The sequence below is a fragment of the Manis pentadactyla genome, chromosome 9, assembly GCF_030020395.1.
Source record: "Manis pentadactyla isolate mManPen7 chromosome 9, mManPen7.hap1, whole genome shotgun sequence".
Taxonomy (NCBI): Eukaryota; Metazoa; Chordata; class Mammalia; order Pholidota; family Manidae; genus Manis; species Manis pentadactyla.
Genome location: NC_080027.1, coordinates 34,346,559 through 34,373,815, shown reverse-complemented (window position 1 = coordinate 34,373,815; position 27,257 = coordinate 34,346,559).

Genomic DNA, 27,257 nt, shown 5'->3' with positions numbered 1-27,257 from the left:
AACAATATCAAGAAAAAATGAATTACCAAGCTGCAGAATGAGAGAAAATGCTTCACAAAACAAAAATCTGACAAAGGACTAGTGTCCCGGACATCTACAGTAAAAAACAAAGAGATAAAAAACCAAGCAACAAACAAAAAGCTCTCACAACTTAATGGTAATAAGATAAGAACCCAATAAAAATGTGGTCAAATTCCTTAAAAGTCACTTTACAAAAGAAGATATATAAATGGCCAATAAGTATATGGAGAAGTATTTATATATACACTTTCAAATTTATGTGTATATATATATATTTATATTTAACTGAAGTTTTATAATATTCAAACTTTATATTTACATATAACTTGAAAGTACATATACCTTGCTGCCACAATGAGATGACCAATGTGTATCTTCCAGAATAACAATAATTAAGAAGACTGATGACACTAAATGTTGGTGAGGTTGTGGAACAACTAGAACTCTCTAATAAATTATTAGTGAGAATGCAAAATGGTACAATCCCTTAGGAAAAGAAGTTAAGGCAGTTTCTTGTGAAACTTGAACTAAACTTGCCTGACAGCCTAGTGATTATGCACTTAGAAAAATGAAAATGTATCTTCACAAAAGGACTTGTAAGAATGCCCATAGCAGCATTAGTTAAAATAGCTAAAAACTAGAAGCAGCCAAAGTATCCATCAAAAGAAGAATATATAAAGAAAATGCAATATATTTATGTAATACAATAGTTCTCAAGAATAAAGAGAAAAAAATATTATTAGAGGCATTAGCCTGGTTGATCGCATAAACATTATGCAGAGTGAAAAATGCCTTATACAAAGGAGTATACAGCATATTATTCCATTTTTATGAAATTCTCAAAAAGGCAACAATATCTGGTGGAGAAAAAAGTCAGAATTATGATCCTGAGGAATAAGTCAGAATTATGATTGCCTCTGGGGAACAGGGTCAGGGGATTGACCGGGGAAGGACATGAGAAAACTTTCTGGAGTCATGGAAATATTCCATATCTTTAAAGAAGTTTGGATTACAGTGGTGTATATATTTGTTAAAATTCAGCAAGTGCACACTTAAGACATGTGCATGTCAATGTATGCAAATTTTACATTAAAAGAAAAAAGTTGTAAATAATATTGTATTCTTGTTAATGACATGCTAGGTGACATATTTAGGGGGAAGTGTGTTAGTATCTGCAATTTACTTTAAAATGCCCCCAAAACAGAATGGATGACTAAATGTATAGAGGAATGGATATACAGATAGATGTTTGATAAAGCAAGTATAACAAACTTTTATATGTGGAATCTAGATAGGAAGTATACAAATGTTCAATGAAAAATTCTATTTTGCTGTATGTTTAGATACATTTTTTTATAATAAAATAACTCCACCACAGAGACTGTGATTTAATGGGTTTGTGAGTAGGACGTAGACACTGTTTTTGTTTTGTTTTGGAAAGCTTTTGAGGTTATTCTAATATATAGCAGTCAGATTGAAGAACCACTGCACAAACATTTTCCAGCTCCATCCCATGGAATATGGACCATTTCCTGCACATATTCATTCAGAAGTAAGAATTCTTCTCTAAATGTGACAAGCATTCTGCAAACATAAAACTGCCACCCTATATGTGAACCATATCACCCTGCCTCATTCACACTGTTACACCCCTTGGTTCCTGGTCCTGGTATGAAGCAAGTGCCAACGAACCAAGCCTACTGATTTCTATTTAGGAACCAGCAATTTTGCTGAACTGCTTCTTTTTGCTCCCCCACCCCCACTCCCATTATAGCTTCTTTCACCCTGCTTGTTGCACTGAGGTCCCAGTATGCATGAGAACAATTTCTGCTTGAGTTACAGAAGATAAAATTAAGGCATCAGATCATAAGATTAGATGAGAATATATAACAGGTAGTATCTTATTTAGCTGTGCCTGAGTTCTTAAAGAAAATTCAATTTTTAGCAGGTAAAAATATTAAAAATGATCACCTCTCCTTATCATCATCATTAATACAGGTTTTTGGTTAACATGTTATATCATATATCATATTATTCTAGGTGCATACAGGTATGTTTCATTATGTGGCATGGGAGGCAAAACAAAAGATGCTGAATTGTTTGTGGATGAAAGCTGCATAATAATCATCTGTTGAAAGACAAACAAGAAAAGAAAGCCAAGTACTTATTAGAAAAGATATATGCACTCCTGCACTAAATCTGTTTCTTCTCTCAAACTTGATTGTGAGCTCCTTTTGTGCAAGGACCATGTTCAACTTGCCTTTGATTTTTCCACTGTCAACACAATCCTGGCATGTAGGAAGTTCTCAATCCATAATTGAGGCTGTGAAAGCAGTTCAACTAGAAATCCTTGTCTTACAACATGATTAGCTCACGGGCATCCATGTACCTGTAAATAATCTATAATTCAAGGTTAATTCACTCAGTCACTTTGTATGATCATTATTAAAACTGCTCTTTACAGTTAGAAAACTCTAACTGTACAGTTAGAAAACCTCTGAGGTTTACAGAGGTACAGCAGCTTGTTAAATGCACCACATCTAGAAAGCAGCAAAGCCAGTATTCCAGCCCAGGTCTACCTCCAAAGACCAAGCTCTTTCCATGCCATCTGTCTGTTTCCCACACAGAGCTCAGCAGAAGCAAGAGATTATGAAGCTATCTCTCAGACGTCAAAGATTCACTGAGGAATCTTCCTTTCTCTCAAAGGCTTGAACAGAGTCCATTCCTTCCACTGTAGAGTACATAATGTTTCCAATAAAAGTTTTCCTCTTTTTTATTTCTCTGACAAGCAAAGACCAGACACTCCCCTTTACCCTCGCCTTTAAGTCATCAGATGATTCTAAGGTTTGAGTGGAAGGAATCTGTCACAGGTATTGTTCGTCATTTTCCTTCAAGAAGAGGATCTGTGAAAGGCACACTGCTGAGTGATATAAATCACATCCCTCCACTGCCACCACATTTAGTCTGATAAGGGAGAGAGAAAGAAACTGCTGGCAAACGATCAGAACTGATGGCCTTTTTTCTGATATGTCAGCCTGCTTGTACTGTCAACTATCAGGGCATTATTTATCTTTGTTACCAGCACCCTGGGTTAAACCAGAATCAGGTACAGAAAAGGGACTCTGCCAGGTGAATTACTCCAGAAAGCTGCAAACACTTTCTTGGGACCATTTATGTATTTTACTATGATGCTTGCAGGTTACCTTATCCAATCCTGTTTTGACAGGAGTGGAGGCACCACAAAACTAGCAGCTTATCAGTGAAGATTCAAGATAGCGGTGTGAGAGGTGAGACAGAGAACTCCTCCCAAAACAAGACAGTGCAAAAATACAGTTAATACAACTAACCCTAAAATAGCAACAGGAAAAAAGGCTGCACCAGACTGCACACAGACCTCATGAACAAAGCAGATGTCACGAAACAAGGTAACGTACCAAAGCCTTAATCCGGCTTGGACCCAAGCCCTTCCATCATCCCAGCTCACCGGCAGGAGGAAGAGAAATGGAGAGGGGAGGGAGTGGAAGGAAGCCTGAGACTGCTGAACACTTGGCCCTGGAGATCTGCTTTCGAGCAGAAACCTGCATATTGTGGTGCTCTGGAGGATGGAGAGCTGGGACAGGCAGAGCGCTTGAGAGACAGATTCTGGCCATTTGTGGAGGACAGGATCCACACCCGGCCACTCTGGGACAAGGGAAAGACGGGCGGTCTGAGAGGCTTCCTAGCAGCAAGAGGGCTGCTGAAGGGGTGGGGTTTGCACAGAGCTTGCTATGTGGGAGAAGGGACAGGGGAACAAGGTTGTCTAGGTGCGCTCTGCCCAGCTGGTTGGGAACTTTGAGGAGCTTCAGGCACCCCGTCCCCCTGGCTGGTTACTCAGCTCCGAGGACCCCCACTGTGACATGCAGCCTGCTGCACTTTCCTCCTAGCCTGATGGCACAAACTCGCAAAGCAGAAGTCACTGTGCTGGTGTCAGGCCAGTCAGAGGGAGGACCCACATACAACAGCTACAGATGCAAAGCACAGAGGCTTACACCTACATGTTCAGCCCACTGGATCTGATACTGGAGACACGCATGACAGATGGAAACCAGGTAAAAGATCTTTCCTCCCACCAGGCACCAGCTCTGCTCCCCTACAGCCCCCAACCTCACTTTACGGGCTGAGCATCTCCAGAGACTGGAGCTCCTGGGCACTAGAGGACACCGCACAGAAACATGAACATGGTTCAGACCAAAACCTTGGAAACCCCAGAAAAAGGGCCAAATGAAACTGAACTCACAAATCCTCATGAAGACAGTTCAAAATAAAAATCATAAACATGCTTATAGAGGTACGGAAGAATATTCAAGAACTCAGGAATGAATTTAAGATGGAGATTCAATCAATAACACATTCCATATCAGAAATGGGACATACAATGGAGGGATTTAAAAGCAGATTAGGGAGAAAAAAGCAGGAGTCGCAGCACTTGTATCAGACAAAATAGACTTCATAACAAAGAAAGTCACAAGAGACAAAGAAGGACATTACATAATGATAAAGGGGTCAGTACAGCAAGAGGATATAACTATTATAAATATCTATGCATGCAACACAGGATCACCTACATATATGAAACAAATATTAACAGAATTAAAGGGGGAAATAGAATAAAATGCATTCATTTAGGAGACTTCAACACACTACTCACTCCAAAGGATAGATCAACCAGACAGAAAATAAGTAAGGAGACATAAGCACTGAACAACACATTAGAACAGATGGACCTAACAGACATCTACAGAAAACTCCATCCAAAAGCAATAGGATACACATTCTTCTCAAGTGCGCATGAAACATTTTCAAGAATAGATCATATACTAGGCCACAAAAAGAACCTCAGTAAATTCAAAAAGACTGAAATTGTACCAACCACCTTCTCAGATCACAAAGGCATGAAACTAGAAATAAGTTACTCAGAGAAAATGAAAAGCCTACAAATAAATGGAGGCTTAGTAACATGCTCCTAAATAATCAATGGATCAATGACTAAATAAAAACAGAGATCAAGCAATACATGGAGACAAATGACAACAATAATTCAGCACAACAAAATCTGTGGGACACAGTGAAGGATGTGCTAAGAAGGAAATATATTGCAATACAGGCTTACCTCAGGAAAGAAGAACAATCCCAAATGAACAGTCTAAACTCACAATTAATGAAACTAGAAAAGGAAGAACAAATGAGGCCCAAAGTCAGTAGAAGGAGGGGCATAATAAATATTAAAGTGTAAATAAATAAAATTGAGAAAAATAAAACAATAGAAAGAAACAATGAAAGCAGGAGCTGGTTCTTTGAAAAAATTAACAAACAGATAAACCACTAGCCAAACTTATCAAGACAAAGAGTGTCTAAACAAACAGAATCAGAAATGAGAAAGGAAAAATCACTATGGACACCACATAAATACAAAGAATTATGAGAGAATACTATGAAAATTATATGCTAACAAACTGGATAACCTAGAAGAAATGGACAACTTTCTAGAAAAATACAATGCTCCAAGGCTGACCCAGGAAGAAACAGAAATCTGAATAGACCAATTACCAGCAAATAAATTGAACTGGTAATCAAAAAACTACCTAAGAACAAAACTGCTGAACCAGATGGTTTCACTGCTGAATTTTATCAAATATTTAGTGAAGACGTAATAGCCATCCCAGTCAAGTTTTCCAAAAAGTTGAAAAGGTGTGATTACTCCCAAAGTCATTCTACAAGGTCAACATCATTCTAATACCAAAACCAGGCAAAGACAACACAAAAAAAAGAAAATTAGAGACCAATATCCCCGATGAACAGAGATGTAAAAATACTCAACAAAATATTAGCAAACCAAATTCAAAGATACATCAAAGAGATCATCCATCATGATCAAGTGGGATTCATCCCAGGGATGCAAGGAAGGTACAACGTCCTAAAATTCATCAGTATTATCCACACATCAACAAAAAGAAGGACAAAAACCACATGATCATCTCCATAGATGCTGAAAAAGCATGTGACAAAATTCAACATCCATTCATGATAAAAACTCTCAACAAATGGGTATAGAGGGCAAGTAACTCAACATAATAAAGGCCATATATGATAAACCCACAGCCAACATTATACTTAACACCAAGAAACTGAAAGATTTTCCTTCAATATCGGGAATAAGGCAAAGATGTCCACTCTCTCCACTTTTATTCAGCATAGTTCTGGAGGTCCCAGCCATGGCAATCAGGCCACACAAAGAAATAAAAGGCATCCAGATGAGCAAGGAAGAAGTCAAACTGTCCCTGTTTGCAGATCACATGATATTGTATGTAAAAAACCCTAAAGAATCCACTCCAAAACTATAAGATCTAATATCTGAATTCAGTAAAGTTGTAGGATATAAAATTAATGTACAGAAATATCTTGCATTCCTATACACTAATGATGAAGTGGCAGAAAGAGAAATCAGGAAAACAATTCCATTCACAATTGCATCAAAAAGAATAAAATACCTAGGAATAAATCTAACCAAGGAAGTGAAAGACTTATACTCTGAAAACTACAAGATACTCATGACAGAAATTAAAGAAGAAACCAATAAATGAAACAAATCCCATGCTCATGGATAGGAGGAATTAATATTGTCAAAATGGCCATCCTGCCTAAAGTAATCTACAGATTCACTGCAATCCCCAGCAAATTACCAACAGCATTCTTCAATAAACTAGAGCAAATAGTTTTGAAATTCATATGGAACCACAAAAGACCCCCAATAGCCAAAGCAATCCTGAGAAGGAAGAATAAAGCAGGGGTCATTACGTTCCCTGACTTCAAGCTCTACTACAAAGCCACACAGTAAACAAGAAAATTTGGTACTGGCACAAGTACAGACCCACAGTCCAATGGAACAGACTAGAGAGCCCAGATATAAACACAAGCATATATGGTCAATTAATATACAATAAAGGAGCCATGGACATACAATGGGGAAATGACAGCCTCTTCAACAACTGGTGTTGGCAAAACTGGACAGCTACATGTAAGAGAATGAAACTGAATTACTGCCTAACTCCATACACAAAAGTAAATTCAAAATGGATCAAAGACCTGAATATGAGTCATGAAACCATAAAACTCTTAGAAAAAAACGTAGGCAAAACTCTCTTAGACATAAATATGAACAACTTCTTCATGAACATATCTCCCCGGGTAAGGGAAACAAAAGCAAAAATGAACAAGTGGGGCTATATCAAGCTGAAAATCTTCTGTACAGCAAAGGACACCATCAGTAGAACAAAAAGACATCCTACAGTATGGGAGAATATATTCATAAGTGACATATCTGATAAGGAGTTGACATCCAAATTATATAAAGAGCTTAAGCACCTCAACAAACAAAAAGCAAATAAGCCAATTAAACAAATGGGCAGAGGAGCTGAACAGACACTTCTCCATAGAAGAAATTCAGATGGCCAACAGACACATGAAAAGATGCTCCACATCACTCGTCATCAGAGAAATGCAAATTAAAACCACAATGAGATGTCACCTCACAACAGTTAGGATGGCCACCATCCAAAAGACAAACAACAATAAACGTTGACGAGGTTGTGGAGAAAGGGGAACCCTCCTACACTGCTGGTGGGAATGTAAACTAGTTCAACCATTGTGGAAAGCAGTATGGAGGCTCATCAAAAAACTCAAAATAGAAATACCATTTGACCCAGGAATTCCACTCCTAGGAATTTACCCTAAGAATGCAGGAGACCAGTTTAGAAAAGACAGATGCACCCCTATGTTTATTGCAGCACTATTTACAATGGCCAAGAACTGGAAGCAGCCTAAGTGTCCATCAGTAGATGAATGGATAAAGAAGATGTGGTACATAAACACACTGGAATATTATTCAGCCATAAGAAGAAAACAAATCCTACAATTTGCAACAACATGGATGGAGCTAGAGGGTATTATGCTCAATGAAATAAGCCAGGTGGAGAAAGACAAGTATCAAATGATTTCACTCATCTGTGGAGTATAAAACAAAGCAAAAAATGAAGGAACAAAACAGCAGCAGACTCATAGAACCCAAGAATGGACTAACAGTTACCAAAGGGAAAGGGTCTGGGGAAGATGGGTGTGAAGGGAGGGATAATGGGGAAAAAGGGTTATTATGATTAGCACACATAACGTAGCAGTGGGGGGATAAGGGGAAGGCAGTATAACACAAAGAAGACAAGTAGTGATTCTATAGCATCTTACTACACTGATGGGTAGTGACAGTAATGGGGTATGTTGTGGGGCTTGATACTAGGGGAAGTCTAATAACCATAATGTTGCTCATGTAATTGTACATTAATAGTATCAAAAAAAAAAAACTAGCTGCTTTCCTAGAACTGGTGTATATCAACAATCCATGTTTTCAAATACATGTAGTAGCTAGTAGCCTAGTAGGTTTTTACTAAGTATGACAGGTTATATCACACCTTATTGGGGTGGGGGAATAGAACGCACAGAGTTCTCTCTCCTTCCTACTTTCCCCTCAGTCTCCCTTCCTCTCTGTTTCTTTCTGTCTCCTCTCCCCTAACCACCCCCCCTCAACCCCTGTCTCCGTCCCTCCAAATAATAGGAGGAACTTCTGGTGGAAAGGACTAAAACTTACAGAGCAGAAACTTGGAACTTCTAATCTTCATCTGATGTGATTGGTAAAGTTTTAAATTGGGTTCCTCCAGAAGCCAACCTTGAAACTAGAAAATGTATTTGCAAGTGACCCCAAGCAAGTGAAGTAAGAGAAAAGGCAAGAAAACTAGTATCAGGTACATTAATAAGCAGGTCACTACTGCTCAGTTACACTGGGGCTCAAATATACTGGGGCCTTCGAGGAGAAAGTACAGAATGCTTTGGAGTGGTTCCACCTGAAGGGCAAAGAAGCTGGCTATTTGCCCACCCAATCCCTGTTAATCTTGGCTGACACCTGCTCAAGGAACTGACTCCCTAACACCCTTGACTGGCCCTATAGTAGGGAGAGCACATGGCTAGGGACAGTGAAAGCCCTGGGAAAGAGATGTAGTGGTTACAGTAATAAGTTTTTGTCACACATAGCAAGTTGAGTGCTAGGGATATGGGCATACCACAAGTAATGTCTGCTTCAGATAAATAGCACTTAGGGACAAAAATGGTGGCAAAGGAAAGAAGTCACATTTAATTAAAGAAAGCAAAGTAGTACATGCTTAATTATTTTGCTTAAATGGATGTGTACATTTTAAAAGCCTCTCTAAAGCAATAGTAAATTATTATATCATAAGGCAGAGAAGAAACATGAAAAAGGTTTAGTTTATTCAAAGGGCTGGCTTCTTATTTATGAGGGAAAGGTGGTCATGAGCACTGGTATCTTTTGATCAAAAAACAAAAAATCCTGTCATATTACCATCAATTGCATTTCACTGCCAAAAGTATTAAATTTTTAGAAAATAGAATTTAGTTACTATAATATTAATTTGATTTATACCACAAAATATTTCTCATCACATCCATAGGGACAAGAAGGAATTATCAGTTGGGGTTTTTAGATTATAAAATAATCATGGCCCCAAGTTTCTGATTAAATTTTAATATTTTTTATTATTTTTTCCCTTTACTTATCAATAAAGATTCCCTTTACTACTCAATACTTTTTATCTTTTTAAATCAATAATTTCCCTGGATGAAGACATTGTAGAATTATTAAATATGAGCTTTACACAAAACTATTGGATATAACAAACAGGATTAAAAAATATCTTTATAACCAGAAAAACAAACTGAAACACATAGGATTCAATTTATCAGGGCTAAATTGCAATATATTGCATTTATGCTGTGAAATAATAATAGCATTGGTAGAAAGGCAACATGATCTGTGCAGTTCTCACGAGAGCACAGGAACATTGCTAGGCTCAGCTTACTCTTTTTCTAGGAACAACACTATCTCGGTCAGTAGTAAAGATTAGATATGATGTACATGCCCGGCAAATAGTAGGAAATTTAAAATGATGCATTAGTTCATTCGTTCACGATATAATTATTGAGTATTTACTACAAGAGAGGCACTGGGCTAGGCCCTAAGAATGGATAGAGCTTGTCTTCTCAGAGTCAAGAGGTGAGTGAGAAATTTGACAGACATATGACACAGTTGGAATGGTATGGGATATCAAAGAAAATCAGAGGGAGTATTCAACCTGAAGCTTGGGAATGGACTGTCCTCAAGAAGACTGAACAATGAATGTGACATTTAAGGAGAGACCTAAAGGATGTGCAATAGTTAGCTAGCTAATAAATGGTATAGGACAGGGCATTGTTTAGGAGGGATGAAGGTTGTTGTGGGCAGGAGAGAGGGCCTGTACTAAGAGTCAGAGATATAGGAGGCCTACTGTAAACATATATTAGTTGAATCATGGGGTACAGGCTAGGGTTGGGAGAAAATAAAGACAGCAAAGAGGACTGATAAGAGATAAAACTAGACAGGAAATGAGTCAGGTCTTTCAGGAGCTTCTAGATCATATTGAGGCATGTAGATATCATAAAAGGCCCAATGAGGAACCATTTCAATAACTGAATTGGAAAATTACATACTCAGATGGAAAGGACAGCAGAGGAGTGCCAGGAATATTATATTTGCTACATGGATGTATCTGAGAGACTATAGTGACTTTGAAGAATGTAGATGGCTAGAAAAATATTGAAGGATTCCAGCGATTTTTAGGATGTATATTTGATAGAGATTTATGGTAAATTTAAGGGGGAAGACAGGAAGAAATTGGAATCAATGATGACATCAAGCTTTCTGTCTTGAGCAGCTGATCATGAGCCAAATTATGATACTATTCATAATTATTAAGAAATGTCATACGAAAAAGATCAAGGCTTTAATTGGTTATATAGCAATTGTAGACTTAGACAATAAATTTTTATCACCAAGAATAAAACCATGAGTTTCTGTTGTTCTATTAAATCTTTGAACATATGAATACTTTATAAAAATTATTACTAATACTTAGTTAATCTCCATTAGGAAGACCCCCAAGTAGCTCTTTTCTTTCATGTTTTTTAGTAATACAAGACACTAATCTAATCAAAACTCCCTTTCCATCAGCTCTCCCTAAGCACACGAACCTCCCTCAGAATGAATGTCTTCCTCTCTCACAGTATAGTTGAGTTTTTCCTGTCTCTACTGTAACACTACAGTTTTCCTTATTTCAAAGACATCAAAATTGATTCTCTCAATGTGGGATTCACATATAAATCAAGTATAAAAATCAAATGAATAATCATATCTGACTTGATTGTTTATAGTTCATGATGCGTGATCAAAACCAAAAGTTTCTGTGATATGACTGCCCTTGCACTGTTCATCATGTAAGAACTTATTCGCCATGTAAGAACTTGTTTGTTATGCTTCAGAAGATTGGAGACTGTTGAGAATTAGGCTTGGGGTTGATTAATGATTGTGCATTGAGTCCCCTATACAGAATTTTATTGTTATTAACAACCATTTGATCAATAAATATGAGAGATGCCCTCTCAAAAAAAAAATTGATTCTCTCTTCCCAAATTGATGTCATGGGGCTAAGGTCTTGGACTCTTATTTGAATCCCAAGCACTAACTCAGTAACCTTGTAGAGAGGTCACTTAACCTTTCAGAGTATCAGTTTCTATCTCTACCAAGTAAGAATAGTTCTGGAACTAATCTAATAAGATTGATGGGAAGATTACTGAGTAATACCTGTGAGAGACAAGGGACAACATGATGTATTAGTATCATGAGCTCTTAGAGGAGACACACCTTGTCTTGTAACTCACTGTTCCCCACAATGCTTAGAATAGTGCTTTATACTTCCTAAGCATTTAATGCATGATTGTTAAATTAATTCCATTTTATTATTTACTCTATTTCTTCTCAAATATAAAAGGTTGGAAATTTCAAAGAACACCAACTGTTCTCCTTAAAGACCTAACTAATCCTTATAGTTGACAGATAGGAGAATGGCACTTCTCTGGGTCAGCAAGTTCCTTAATGCACTCCAAGTGTTTATGTACTTTGGGTAAAGATAACCTAAATGAATTGTAAAGTCCCTGACACCATGATCAGTGACAGGTCTTTATTTGAAAGTAACCTTGTCAATAAACTGGAATTATTTATTTTCTTTACAGTATCTAAACAAAATAATTATTGATCTTGTAGAACAACTCTAATATGTGCTACCACTTAGAGAAGAGTTGGAAGAGTGAAACCTTTTGTGGTGTGAAATAAAATGATTTTTATAATAATAATTACTATTATAAATAACTGGCTTATTTTGGGAAGGTTAGATTTTAATACATTGGTTTTTCCTTAAGAATCACACATTGGTTATGGAAATCCAGAATATGAGAGACCAAAACATTAAAGTTTGTACAATAATACTGAATCAGACTGGATTTGAAATCTTGGTCTCTGAATTACTTATCCTTACTTAGAGAGTTATGACCTTGGGGTGTACCAGGCTCGGGAGTCAGTCTGCAGTAGTGGTTAAGAACGTAGTTTGGGGTTTTTGGAGTTAGACTTCCTGGGTTCAATCCATTCTTCCTGCAGAATTTTCTATTTGTGTGTATCCCATTCAGTTTACGTACTGGCAGGAACCTATCAACCCCACATCCCCACTGAGTCCCACTTGCTCAAAAGAGAACATCAACTGCCGTGATGCTTGGCTCCTCTTCTTCTAACAGTTTGTTTATCTCAGCCTCCCAGGAGCGAAGGCCAGTCTTCAGAAGGGTGGCAACGTGCCTGCCACGCAGGAGCCTAGCAACTCTGATATCCAGGTCAGAGCTGATGAGACCCACGATGACTTGGCTCTCCAACCACTTTGGGACCCATGTGAAAAGCACCCTGCCAGGAAGGGAGGGGTCTGGCTCCCCCAGAGTTCACACAGTAAAACACCCAGAAGTACAAGGGGCTAACATCCTGTGGGCTAGCTGAGAAAGGAAGGCAAGAAGAAGCCATCCGATAAACCCCACCCCTCCTCCTCTCCTAGGCACGGTGGGTCCACGAGACCACCAAAAGCTGTCCACCGTGACTGAGCAGCTGACTGGGTTGTCCTACCAAGCTGTGGTCAGCCTGGTAATGTGCCACTATATGTTTTCTTTTCTTGCCTCACCAACCTTTATACCATTCTTGTTGCCCTGGGATTAGATGTTGCATAAAAGTCTTAGCTTGAAAAGCATTCCCTCAGTTTGTAGATAACCCAAACTAATACATTGTAAGATCTCAGACAAAACATTTAATCTTTATGTGTCTCTGTTTATTACCATTACCATAAAATGGAGATGATAGTAAAACCCATATTATAGTTTTTTAGATATAACATATAAAGCACTTGGAAGTAACTGTAATTCATAGCAAGTACTTATTAATATTAGCTATTTTTCTTGCCTGTGTAGTGTACTATGACAAATGGCTGAGATGAAACCATGATATAATACTCATGGATCAAACTGGTCTAACTCAAGATTGATCTCATAGTCCTGTGACTACCATTCTCCAACTGTTTCAGCTCCTCACCATCTTCACAATAAAATACAACACTGTGTTGACACTAATTGCAGTCTAGTAATAATTCTCCAGTCTCATTTCACTGACCGCTTTCACAGACAGTGAGTCATCCCTCATTCCCTGACATACCATGATAATAATAGTAATAATAATAATTACAACTATGTTTACTGAGTGGTTCTAATAAGCCAAGAAAACTCTATTCTGAATATTTAAAGCATTATAGTCTTTTCCTCTCAAACTTCTGGAAGGTCATTTAGAGCAAAAACCAAATTCTCCACAGGGCCCCTAAAGTCTTACATGAAACAGACCCCCTCAGACACTCTGGCCCACTTGCCACTCCCCGGACGCTGGAGGCAGTACCTCAGGCAGGGCCTGAGCCCTGGCTGACCCTGTGCTGGGTGTGCTCCCTGCCAGAGAGCCGCACGGCCAGTCCCCTCTCCTCCTCTAAGTCTTGGCTCCCATGCCACCAGTTTAGTTTACAGTCTCCCATCTTCACTCCTCTACACTGCTCTCCTTTGCTTTTCTCAATAGCACTCATTTTCTTCTAGCATTACGATCTTCCTGTTTGTCTTCCTCTCACAGCTTGTAAGCCCAAGAAGTATGAAGTGTAGTTCTGTTCAATGAGGTAGCTCAAGTGCCTCAGCCGACATCAGCATCCAGTAGGTGCTCAATTGTATGCACTGAATGAAACATGCATGAATCTCCACACCCCTGTAAGCTAAGTGATTACTCTCTCCACTTTACAAATGTGGAAACTGGGTGACAGAAAGAATCCATAACTAGCTCTTGGTCACACAGCTCACCTGCAGTGGGTCCAGGACTCAAACCCAGGCAGTCTGGCTTTGGAAGTTAGGTTTAAATTCAATACTATATATATATATATATATATATATATAGCATATATATAATTATATTTAATATAAAATTGTGTATGATTATGAAATATAATAAAATATTAATGACATAATATATTAAATACATTAAATACATAATATATATAACATCCATTCACATACCTTAATGTGTGGTTTATGTACATATATATGCATGTACTACATATTCAGGACATGGCATATCTTTTTCTATGCTTCACCATGTTTACATGTCTGATTCTTTCACTACATTTTAGTCCCTCAAAGGTAAGTTACCATATCTTTTTTATTATTACTCCACTCTAGAACCTAGTGCAGTGACTTATTAGTGGAGGAGGAAATATTCAATGTTTGTGAATTGAATAGCTACAACTCAGGAAGTCAGAGAAGAAAGAAAAATGGGCTTTGAAACCAGGCAGACTTGAGTTAAAATTGTATTATGGATATTTACTAGTTATATGCTATGTAAAATATCACTTAATTTTTCTGAGCCTCATACTCCTCTTCTATATCATGAGATTGAGATTACTTCCTATGAAGAGCTAGGCACATATGATAGGGTTAATTTATTGTGTTTATTTCCATGTCAGTAATTGGAATGCATTTTGTTCCATTTGTCTGTTGATTCTAAAGCAGGGGCTGAGAAACTTCTGTATGGGCCAGAGAGCAAATATCTTAGGTTTTTCCAACCATACGATCTCTGTCGTGACTATTTAACTCTGTGCTCTCTCTCTTCCCACTCTCCCTCAGCCTTTCTAAAGCCAACAGGCATCATCTTTCCTTGCGCCCCTTCCTTTTTTTCTGTTTCTTTCCCTTTTTTGTCTTTCCATCTCTTTTTTTCCTTTTATTTTTCTTTTTCAGCAGGTGCCATTCCCCTCTGCATCTCCTGGCTCTGGAGGCCAGGAGAACTTATGTTCCTGGGCCCCAGGGACTGTAACAATCAGAGAGACAGTTTTTGGCTGACTACCACTCCCAGAGCACTACATGGACAATCAACTGAAATACACCCCTACTCTTTCTGAAAATGAAGCCTGTTCACTTGTCTAGGATTTGGTCTGAAGGGCAGGCTTCTGGTTTGGAGTACTTTCAGGAACCTGCAGAAGGGTGGACACAACTTTGCACTCTCCCTGTGCTTTGCTCCAGCTTGTTGGTCTCTTTCAGAAAAGAGCTCATGCCCTTGTCTGGCTGGTGCCATGATTTTTATGACTGCTACCAGAGGATGCCTCTACATTGCCTGACTCTAGTAGACAGAAGGGCTTGAGGTCCTGAATCCCACAAAACTGTAACAAAGAGACAATTCTTGGTAGGATACCATGGCTAGGGCACTTTACAGACAGCAGACTGAAACACACCCAGCCTTCCCATGGGAAGACTACTTCTAGTACTGGAGCTCTGGCCTTAGGCACAGACTTCAGGTTTGGCAAGCATCTACAGGCTATAGAGGTGCTCTTGAAGAATGTAGTCTGGGAGACACCATCTGTATACTCTCTACCTCACAAAAGCTTGCTGGTGTTTTAAAAAAGTTGCTTATACACTTATTTTGAGCCCTGATTTTTGCAATTGCTGTCTACAGTACACTTAGAGATTAATTGGTTTAAGGGCCAGTGGAGTTTCTACTTGCAGTTCCAGAAGACTGTATGTATTTGTATTCTTTAAAAGCTTCTGAGGCTTGGTCTTCCAATCAGCTTAAATCTAAGTGCTGACTGAGATCCTCCACTTTGGGGCACTGACTGTTCTTGGCACACAGTCAACTACTGAGAGATACTAAAAATAAAATAGGCTGCTTGGACAATCATAAAGGTTCCAGAGGCAACTAAGAGCTAGGGCAGGGTTGAACAATATGGTTAGTCTGACCCTTCAAGACTGGGAGAAGTGGCTGTTTCAGCTAATGAAAAGAAACCAACAGAGAGAGTCAAGCAAAATGAAGATAGGATTGTGTTCCAAATGAAAGAACAAGACAAAACCTCAGGAAAAAATAATAATAACAATGAACTTGATAAAAGTAATTTACCTAATAAAGAGTTCAAAGTAATGGTCATAAAGATTCTCACCAACTTTGAAAAATGGATGAATATAGTGAGAACTTCAACAGGTAGATAGAAAATACAAGAAACTTGCAAACAGAAGTCACAGAGCTGAAGAATATGGTAACTGAAGTGAAAAACACACTAGATGGGTTCAATCGCAGTCTAGATGAAGCAGGAGAAAGGAACAGTGAAGTAGAAGAAAGAAAACAGGAACTTACTTAATCAGAGCAGCAAAAAGAACAAAAAATAAGTGAAGCAGACTAACATTCATATTATAGAAGACCCATAAGGAGAAGAGTAATAAATGGGCAGAAAAGTTATTTGAAAAAATAATGGCTGAAAACTTCCCTAACCTGGGGAAAGAAACAGATATCCAAACCCAAAAAGATCAGAGAGGTTCAAATAAGGTTAATTTAAAGAGATCCATGCCAAGACACATTATAACTAAAACAGGAAAGTTAAAAAAAGGAGACAATTTTAAGGGAAGCAAGAGAAAACAACTTGTTATATCCAAGGTAACCCTCATAAGTCTAGAAGCAAATTTTTCAGCAGGAATTTTGCAAGCCAGAAGGGAGTGGCACAATATATACAAAGTGTTGAAAGAAAAATAATTCCAGCCAATAACTCTCTACCCAACAATTATTCAGAATTGAAGGAGAGAGAAAGAGTTTTCCAGACAACAAAAGCTGAAGGAGTTCATCACCACTAAATTGGCCTAGCAAAAAATGTTAAAAGGACTTCTTTAAGCTTAAAAGAAAGGGCCACTAATTAGTGGAAATTATATGAAAGTAAAAAACATCTCTGGTAAAGGTAAATATACATATTAAAGGTAGTAGGTTAATCACTTATAAAGCTATTAAGAAGATTAAAAGACAAAAATAGGTAAAAATTACTAAACAATTATCAAGAGATACATAAGATAAAAAGATATAAAATGTGACATCAGAAACATAAAGTATGTGTATTGGGGGGGGATGTAAAAATGTAGGGCTTCATAATGTGTTCAAATTAAGTTATCAACAAAACAGACTGTTATAAGTTGTGTATGTAAGCCTCATGGTGACCACCAAGCAAAAATATGTAGTAGGTACACAAAAGGTAATGAAAAGGAATCTAAACATAATATCAAAGAGAGTCATTAAGCCACAAAGGAAGAGAACAAGAGAAGGAAAAAGGAACAGGAACTGTAAAACAGAAAGAAAACAATAAACAAAATGGCAATAAGTACATACCTATTCAGAATTACTTTAAATGTAAATGGACTAAATTCTCCAGTCAAAAGCCACAGAGTGGCTGAGTGGATTAAAAAATAGGACCAATCTATACGATGCCTACAAGGAACTCCCTTCAGACATATAAAGACACACAGATTGAAAAGTGAAGGGATGGAAAAAGATATTCCATGCAAATGGAAACCAAAAGAAAGCTGGGGTAGCTATACCTATATGAGACAAAATAAACTTTAAAACAAAGACTATAAATAAGAGACAAAGTAGGGCATTACACAATGACAAAGGGGTCAGCCCACAAGATATAACTTTGTAAATATTTATTTATATACCAAACATAGGAGAACCTTCTGTTAATAAGGGAAATATTTAAAGGAGACAATTAAAAGGAGAACTAGACAGCAATATAATAATAGTAGTAGTGGACTATAAAACCTCACTTACATCATGTTTATGGATTAGAAGAATTAATATTCTTCAAATGCCCATACTACCCAAAATAATTGACAGATTTAATGTAAACATTATCAAAATAGCAATAGCATTTTTCACAGAAATAGAACAAATAATCCTAAAATTTGTATGGAACCATAAAAGACCCTGAATAGCCAAAGCAATATTAAGAAAGAATAACAAAGTTGGAGGTATCACAATCACAGGTTTTAAGCTATATTACAAAGCTATAGTAATCAAAACAGCATGGTACTGGCACAAAAATAGAGACATAGCTGAATGGAATAGAATAGAGGGCCCAGAGAAAAAACCAAGCATGTAAGGTCAATTAATTTATGACAAAGGAGGCAAGAATATAAAATGGGGAGAAGACAGTCTCTTCAATAAATGGTGCTGGGAACACTGGACTACTACATACAATGAAAGTAGACCACTTCCTTACAGCATACACAAAAATAAACTCAAATGGTTTAAAGACCTAAATGTAAGACCTGAATCAAAAGGTACAAACTCCCAGTTATGAAATAAATAAGTCATGGGGATATAATACATACCAAGGAAACTATAGTTAATACACTATATTGAATATTTGAAAGTTACAAAGAGTAAATCTCCAAAGTTCTCATTACAAGAATAAAACATTAGGTTATTATTTGTGGTGATGGATATTAACTAGACATCGTGTTGATAATTTCATAATACATACAAATATTGAATCATTATGTTGTACAATTAGAACTAATTGTATGTTAATTATACCTCAAAAAAAAAGAGAAGTGGGTATGAAGTTATTGGGCAAATCCTTAAGTAAAAGCCCTGTGATTATGTTACTGTCACATGCCTCACAATCTACAATACTGCAGGACTGAGTCAACTTACATAAAGGCCCTGGCATGGGGCCTTTATATAAAAAAATAATAGGCAAACTCTCAGACATTGAAAGGATATGCAAATCTGTGCTTAGACTGATCTTGCTCCCTTTTCCTTTACTCAATAAAACCAAGAAATTCCATTTTAAGTCCTCTGTAATTTAGTTTATAAGACAACAAAGGAAGCTTAATCTATTTTCCACATGGAAGGGCAACAGAGAAGACTTATCATGGCATGAGGGATGAGGGATGCTTCCAGGAGCATTAGACCCAGCCATCAGTGTTTGCCAGTGCACCTCAGATACCTGAAAAATAATCCCACAGCAGTGGGAAAGCTTAGTCATGCAGGCTGCACATCCTGCTGGAAGCAAAATCAACAAATTCAACATATGTGCAGGAAGTTGCCTTAGCAACTTAAGGACTGTTTATGTTGTCTGCCACAACAATGCCACAATAATATTTTCTCTCTCATTTTTGCATTAAAGAACCTTAATATTTTTCTCATTTCTAGTGTGCAATTAGATATCTATTATATCTCTTTTGGCAATATATCATATTACTTTAGGGAATGAGCTATGGAGCCAGAAAATCTGAGTCCAAATTCTAGTTCTTACCCTAAGATAAAGGGCAAATTACTTAACCTATAAGTCTTCAAATCCCTAACCTCTATGATGGTATATTAACACCCATCTTTTGGAGATATTGTAAGGATAAAATTAGATAATGTGTGAAAAATAGTGTATTTGATAATAATTGCTATTATTCCTATTTTATTACTATATATTATATGCATATGAGTACATACATATATGAATATGTACATGTACACTAGGTAGGCTTCTTTAAAATTCTGAGGGTCATTTATGTCTCAAGATGTTCATGAATCATGAAGGGTATCTATGCAGCACATATAATCTATATAATGTAGTAACTTGAACTAGTATTGAGTCTTTGGCAATACATTTTGAAACTATGAAGCAATTAAGTGATAAGTATGTTGGGTGGGCAGCTAGGCACACTTATTAGCAAAGCAACAGCCCTGCACACCAGCCTTACAGCACAAACAATTCACATTTCTACCTTGGAGAAATGAAACATATTAATATTCTCTATCTATAGCCATTAAAGTACAATCAAATACTCAAACTTGTGATTATTGGATCCATGGACACTAACGATCCACTTTCTATTTTAATAACATGCATCCTTGCTTTTTCCTCCCTTTCCCTGAGGTTCTAACCACCTGACTGAATTCTTCTCCACTCCTCCTCTGATAATTACTTCGATGTCACTTCTACATGGAAACTTAGCTATTTACTCTTCCCTCTTTGTTCTAAAAGCCCCTATTGTCCCTGTGCAATAGGATGAATCATTGACTATTATGTTTTATGTGAGAGATAATTAAGGGGCAAAGTGAAGAGCCTTTTGTGTCCATCTGACATAGGGAGGGCTTGAGGGATAGGAAGGTGTCAAGGATGAAACTTGGCTTTTAATTTGAGAAATTCCACACTGATGTCAGAATTATTCCTCAAGACTTGGTCATATCTTGGCATTCCTGTGATTACAGATCTCCAGTGACTCCACTTTGCCTTGAAAATAAGAGTCCAGTTCCTTAGTTACAGAAGGTGGACCACAGCCTAGACCCAAACTCAGCTCTGTATTTTGGCCTTTTAATTTCACCATTGACTAATTCTGGGCAGTTCTCTAAATCTGAGACATGACTGTGCCTTGCGTATCTTACCATGCTTTTCTCCCTTTCCTAGATTCACATTTTTTTTCACATGTAATTTTGAAAATTCCAAAAATCCTTCAAATCAGGTATCATGGTTGTAAAGACTAGCTTCTGCCAGCTTATTCCTTTTTCTCTGTTCCCTTTTTACTTTAAATTACTTTTATCTTTATCATATTCTATTGGAATATTGTAGTTGTTGCTGCAGTTATACATTTTTAGCATAAATACCTCAATATGTTAACTTCAGCAGATCTGTAAGTTTATTTCATTCCCTCCAGGCTGAGATGAAATGAAATGTAAGCATACAGAACACTGAAAATAGAAAATTGTATGATATTTTTCCTTTTAGAGAGTCAAATTTTTTAAGAATATATTTCAAAAACACAGAGAGAGATTTTCTTCTAAAATTTTGAAGTAATCAACCTTAGAGACAGAAAGAAGGAAAAGATGAAATGAAAATGTATTAAGTGCTGGCCACTATGCTAGATCTCATTGCTCAAATTGCCTCATTTTACCTTTAGAATGATCCCATTCTGTGCAATACTCAATCTCTACCTTTTGGAAATTCCAGGGATAAATTTAGGAACCTTCCCAGCATTGCTCACAGGAAACAAAAAGACCTTGCTCACTGTTCTCCACAGTGCAAGCTCCAAATGACTACTTCCTTGTTTCATATTCTACATTATAGGGACTGACATCATTAAGCCGGCACTCAATTTATGCTGGGTGAAGGGGGAGCCTTCTCAAAGATAAATCAGATTGCTATTCTGTCACAATAAAGATCTCATCTTTCATTGTAAAGACTCAAAATTCCCAGCAAAGCATCAGGAAAATGTACACAATAATAACGTCCAAAAGGACAACAAGAAGAATTTTTGGGATTCTTTCCATACAAAAGACAAGTACTTCTTTGGCACCAGTTCTCAATGACCTCACTTGCATGGTGATGCATTCCAAACCTCCCTGGAGTATTATTTATCCATGATGTTTTGTATTTTTATTTGCTTTTTGGACTTGGAGAAGTAGTACACTCTAATAAATAGTACATGGATGTTAAATCTGATTTTTTTTTAATTGAGGTATAATCAATTGAAGTTCAGGTTTATGCCATAGTGACTCAACAATTATATACATTATGAAAGGCTATGCCATGAATGTAGCTACTGTCACCATGCAAAGATGTTACAATATTACTGACTTAATCCCTATGCTGTACTTTTCCATCTTGTGACTCATTTATTTTATACTTAGTTAATTAAGTCAGACAGGGAAAGACAAATACCATGATTTCACTTATATGTGGATTATAAAAAATGAAACAAGCAAAGACAATAGACACATGAATATGGAGAGCAAATGGGTGGTTGCCATGGGGGAAGCAGAAGGGGGATGGGCAAGATAGGTGAAGGGGATAAAGTACAAGCTTCCTGTTATAAAATCTGACTTTTATTTGCCACTTTGGGAAAATTACCTAACTTCAAGCACCCATTTTTTTCAACTACATGAGAGATGAAAACACAAGTGAATAGTATAATTGAGAACTAAATGAATTTAGGAATACAAAACTTTCACATAGTGCATGACATAAATTATTTTTATTTATTTTATGCTGGATTATTTGGAGTCTGGGTTTAAAAAGACTCTTCAGAAGCACACATATGATAACAAAAAATCATAAAAAAAAATACAATGTGCTAATTCTCACTACACTTTGGATTCACTGATTGCTAACCTAAAGCCTTAACCTTCAGTTTAAGCCTCTCAGCAGTAAAGGCCATATCAACAATAAATGACTTCTTGTGACATGGACATTCTAACTCAGTTTAGCCCAAATTCTAATAAAAAGCATTTTGCTTTCATTTCTTTATTTTTTCCTCATAAGTAAGTGGGAAAATTAGTGGCTGGAGAATATGACCAATAAAATCAGTACAAATGGTCTGTAGTGGCACATTCTTTATTTGAAGAAAATAAAAGCACCAATGATAATTATATGACATTTTTACACCTTTCACTTCAAAATACACAAAAATTCTATATGGAAACATTAAAAGAGCATGATGATTCACCCTCTAAAGAGCAAAAGAAAAACCTGAACAAAAGGACAATGGCCTTCAGGCTTAGTGATAAGAACAGTTAACAGTAACCTAAATGTCAACTGAAGGGCCTTGCTCTTTGAAGTTTCTTGTTTTATTTTGTTTTTTAGGTTTGTTTTCATAGTTGATTGCAAGCTGAATTACCTCTATGCCAATGAGTTTCACATTTATAGTTTCAGTAAAACAACTTTCTTTGAATTACCAACTTCTCCCTGTCTTTAAAACTTCCTGTGGGTGTCACATAGCATTGCTGAAAGTTGAACTTGGCACTTTTCCATCAAAGCCTCCTTCATCTCTGTATAATTTAAAGGTACCACCAAGCCATGCCCTGCCACAGACACTTTATTTCCTTCACCCTAAACTGCCATATCCAATCACTGCTCAAACTCAGTTGATTCCTCTTCTTCAGTATTTTCACATGGATCCTCTTCCTCCAACACCATTGCTCATCCTGGAGTCCCACCCATTTCCTCCCACCTCTGCTAATGAAATAATCTGACCTATTCTCCCTAACTTTACTATTCATGCCATTCCGTTCCTCATATTCAAGACAATGATCTTTCCAGAAAGTAAATGCAAATCTGTCCACACAGCCCCTCTCTTTAAATCCCTTTCAGATGTTCAAGAGAAATTGGTTTTCAAACTCTTCACCATAGTCATTTCCTTGAAGTGGCACACTAACTCTCAGATTTTAGACTTTTCACACAGTTCCTTCTGCCTGATGTACTCTTTGCAGCCTCTAAACCACTATTCCCAACTAGTGTTCACATTTTACCTTAGAGATTATTTTCTGTGGGAAGCTACCTTTAGTGTCCTCTAACCCAGATGGATTAAATGCCCTTCTCATATACTTTCATAGAAATCTTGTATTTCTTAAAACAAACTTCATAATTGTTTAATTGTTTATCTCCACTAAAATGTAAATATCCTCAAGACAAGGAATTCATGTTATGTTTATTTCAGGGCCAAGGACAGTATCTGGAGCAGATAATATGCTCAGTGTATGAAATGCACAAATGTGTACACATTCTGAAATCTAGTCTCCTACTTCACTGAGAAAATTGAAGTGCTCAGAACATAGTATCTCCCTACTTCAACATCATCTCTAAAAACTTACATGAATGTGCCCATATGCTCAGTCTTTTCTCGGTTGAGCACTAAGGCATATAATCAAGGATATTACCCATGTTTCCTTCCCTCTTTCTCCTTTACTCTTTATTTTCTCTGTTATTGGATCATTCTCAAGAAAATAAATATGCTATAATTTATCTGATACTAAAACAAGTAAACAAAAACCTTCCCCTCAGTTGCACCTATACTCAATATATGGGCACATTTCTCACTTTGTTTTTAAATAAAATTCTTTGAAGGAATTGCCTCTACTTACTATCTCTAATTCCTTCCATTTTCTATTAAACAGTTTCCAGTCAGATTTTCATTCCTGTCATTTTATTGAAACTTCTCTTGTAAAGATCATGTTTGGTCTCCATGTTGCTAAAGTCAGTGGTTAATCTTTGCCATCTTGGTCTACCTAGCCTACTATTTGGCATATTTGATCATTCCCTCCTCCTAGAGAGATTTTTCATTTCAATTTTTCTCCTACCTTTCTGGGAACTCTTTCTTAGTTCCTTTTTGTAGATTCCCCTCCATCTATTTGAATTCTAAAAGTTGGTATGCCTCAGGGCTCACACTTCAGGCTTCTGTACAAATTTTAGTGTTTAATGTCAACAATCCCCAAAATTATATATGAAGAAGACATAAATAAATGGATAGTCCATGCTCATGGCTAGGAAGATTACTATAATATTATTGTGACAGAATGGCCATACTACTCAAAGCAATCTAGAGATTCAATACAATCCCTATTAAAATACCAATGGCATTTTTCACAGAAGTAGAGCAAATAATCTTAAAATGTGTATGGAACCACAAAAGACCCAAAATATCCAAAACAATCTTGAGAAAGAACAGCAAAGCTAGGGCTACCATATTTCCTGATTTCAAATTATACTGGAAAGATACAGTAATCAAAACAGTTATTGGCGTAACAGACACACAGATCAATGGAACAGAATACAGAACCCAGAAATAAACCCATGTCTATATAATCAATTAAATTATGAAAAAATAGGTAAGAATGTACAATGGAGAAAAGATAGTTTCTCCAATAAATGGTGTTGGGAAAACTAGACAGCTACATGCAAAAGAATGGGGCTGGATTTATGTCTTAAAGCATATACAGAAATAAACTCTAGATGGATTAAATACCTAAATGTAAGATCTAAAACCATAAAACTCCTAGAAGAAAAAAATAAGCAGTATACTCTTGAACATTAGCATTACTCATTTTTTTTGGACTGTCTCCCCAAGCAAGAGACACAAAAGCAAAAATAAATAGGTTATATCAAACTAAAAGGCTTCTACACAGCAAAGGAAACCATCAACAAACAAAAGGGCAACCTACTGTGTGTGGAAATATATTACAAATGTATATCAGATATGGGACTGATATCCAAAATACATGAAGAACTCATACAACTCAAAACCAAAGAAACACAAATAATCTGATTAAAAAACAGGCAAAGTACCTGAATATACATTTTTCCAAAGAAGATACACAGATGACCAACAGACACATGAAAATATGCCCAGCATCATCATTCATCAGGGAAATCCAAATCAAAACAATGAGATGTCATCTCACACCAGTTAGAGTGGGTAATATTAACAAGGTGAGAAACAAGGTGTTGGAGAGGATGTCAAGAAAAGGTTACCTTCATACACTGCTGGTAGAATTGTAAATTGGTGAGTCACTGTGGAAAGCAGTATGATTTCTCAAAAAACTGAAAATAGAAGTACCATATAACCTTGCAAATCCATTTCTGGGAATTTAACCAAAGAAAACAAAATCAATAATTCAAAAAGATACATGCACTCCTATGTCATCACAGCATTACTTATAATAGCCAAAATACGGAATGCACCTAAACGTACATCAGTAGATGAATGAATAAAGAAGATGTGGTATATACATATACAATGGACTACTACTCATCCATGAAAAAATAATGAAATCTTGTCATTTGCAACAATATGGATGGACCCAGAGGGTATTATGCTTAGTGAAGTAAGTCAGAGAAAGACAAATACCTGGTGAGTTCACTTTTTTGTGGAATTTAAAAAACAAAAACAACAAAACAGAAATAGACTCACAGACAGAGAAGAGACTGGTTGTTACCATAGAGGGGAGAGGGATGGGTGAAATAGGTAAAGGGGAAAAGATTAGTGAGAATGCTTGATATGTTGATATAGGTGATAGTTACATGAGTGTATACACATGTCAGAATTCATTGAGCTGTACATTAAGATTTGTGCATTTTATTCTATGTACTTCAATTTTAAAAAAGCTTCTAAAATAAATAAAACAAAATAAAACATTAAGTTAGATCTCATCACTCAGACCAAAATGAAAGTTACAGTTCTTATTATGACCTACAAGGCCACAATACCTGGTCCTTGATTACCTGTGACCTGATAACCTATTAATTTCTTCCTGTCTCACTCTGCTTGAAGAACACTAGCCTCCTTGTTCTTGCTCACTTATAAGAGGCAACCTCTTGTCTCAGAGTCTTTGCAGAGGCTGTTCCAACTTCTTAGAATATTCTTCCCCCAAGTATCTTCGTGTTTTCTTTTACCTCATTTAAGTCTTTACTCAAATGCCATCTCAACAAAGCTTACACTGACAATCCATTTTATAATTTCACTCCTCTCCTCATATTCTCCATACCCTTTATCCAGCTCTGTTGTTTGTAATCTCAACAGCACTTACTACCTTCTAACATGTGTAATAAATGTTTCTCATGTCGCCTCCTCCTATTAGAATGTAAATTCCTTGAAGTGTTTTTGTTTGTTTGGTTCACTAAAGGATTCCCTGCTGCCCCTAGAATAATTCCTGATACATAGTAAATTCTTAATAAGCATTTACAGAGTCAATAACCATGCCTTTCATAATAAAAATCCTCATTCTCTGACTTATTGAATTAAGAGCAAGGTGCATAAAAGATAGTAATCTTAGCCACTCTGAGAATTTGGAACACAGCATGTGCTTTTCATATGCCTAAAATAAACAGATTGATGGACATTCAAACCTAAAACAATGCTTAGCTCTAGATGAGTCAAGGCTCACTCATTTGCAATATGGGCAAAATGAACCTGCTTCTCAAACAAACTTACAGTCACAACTCATAAAAGTAATTATTTTTCTTTATAGGCACTTCAAAAAAGTGAAGTGAAAATATTTTGAAAATGGAAAGTATGAAAAGAAAAAAGCACTCATAATTCCATAACCCAGAAATTGACACTGTTATTATGGATGGATT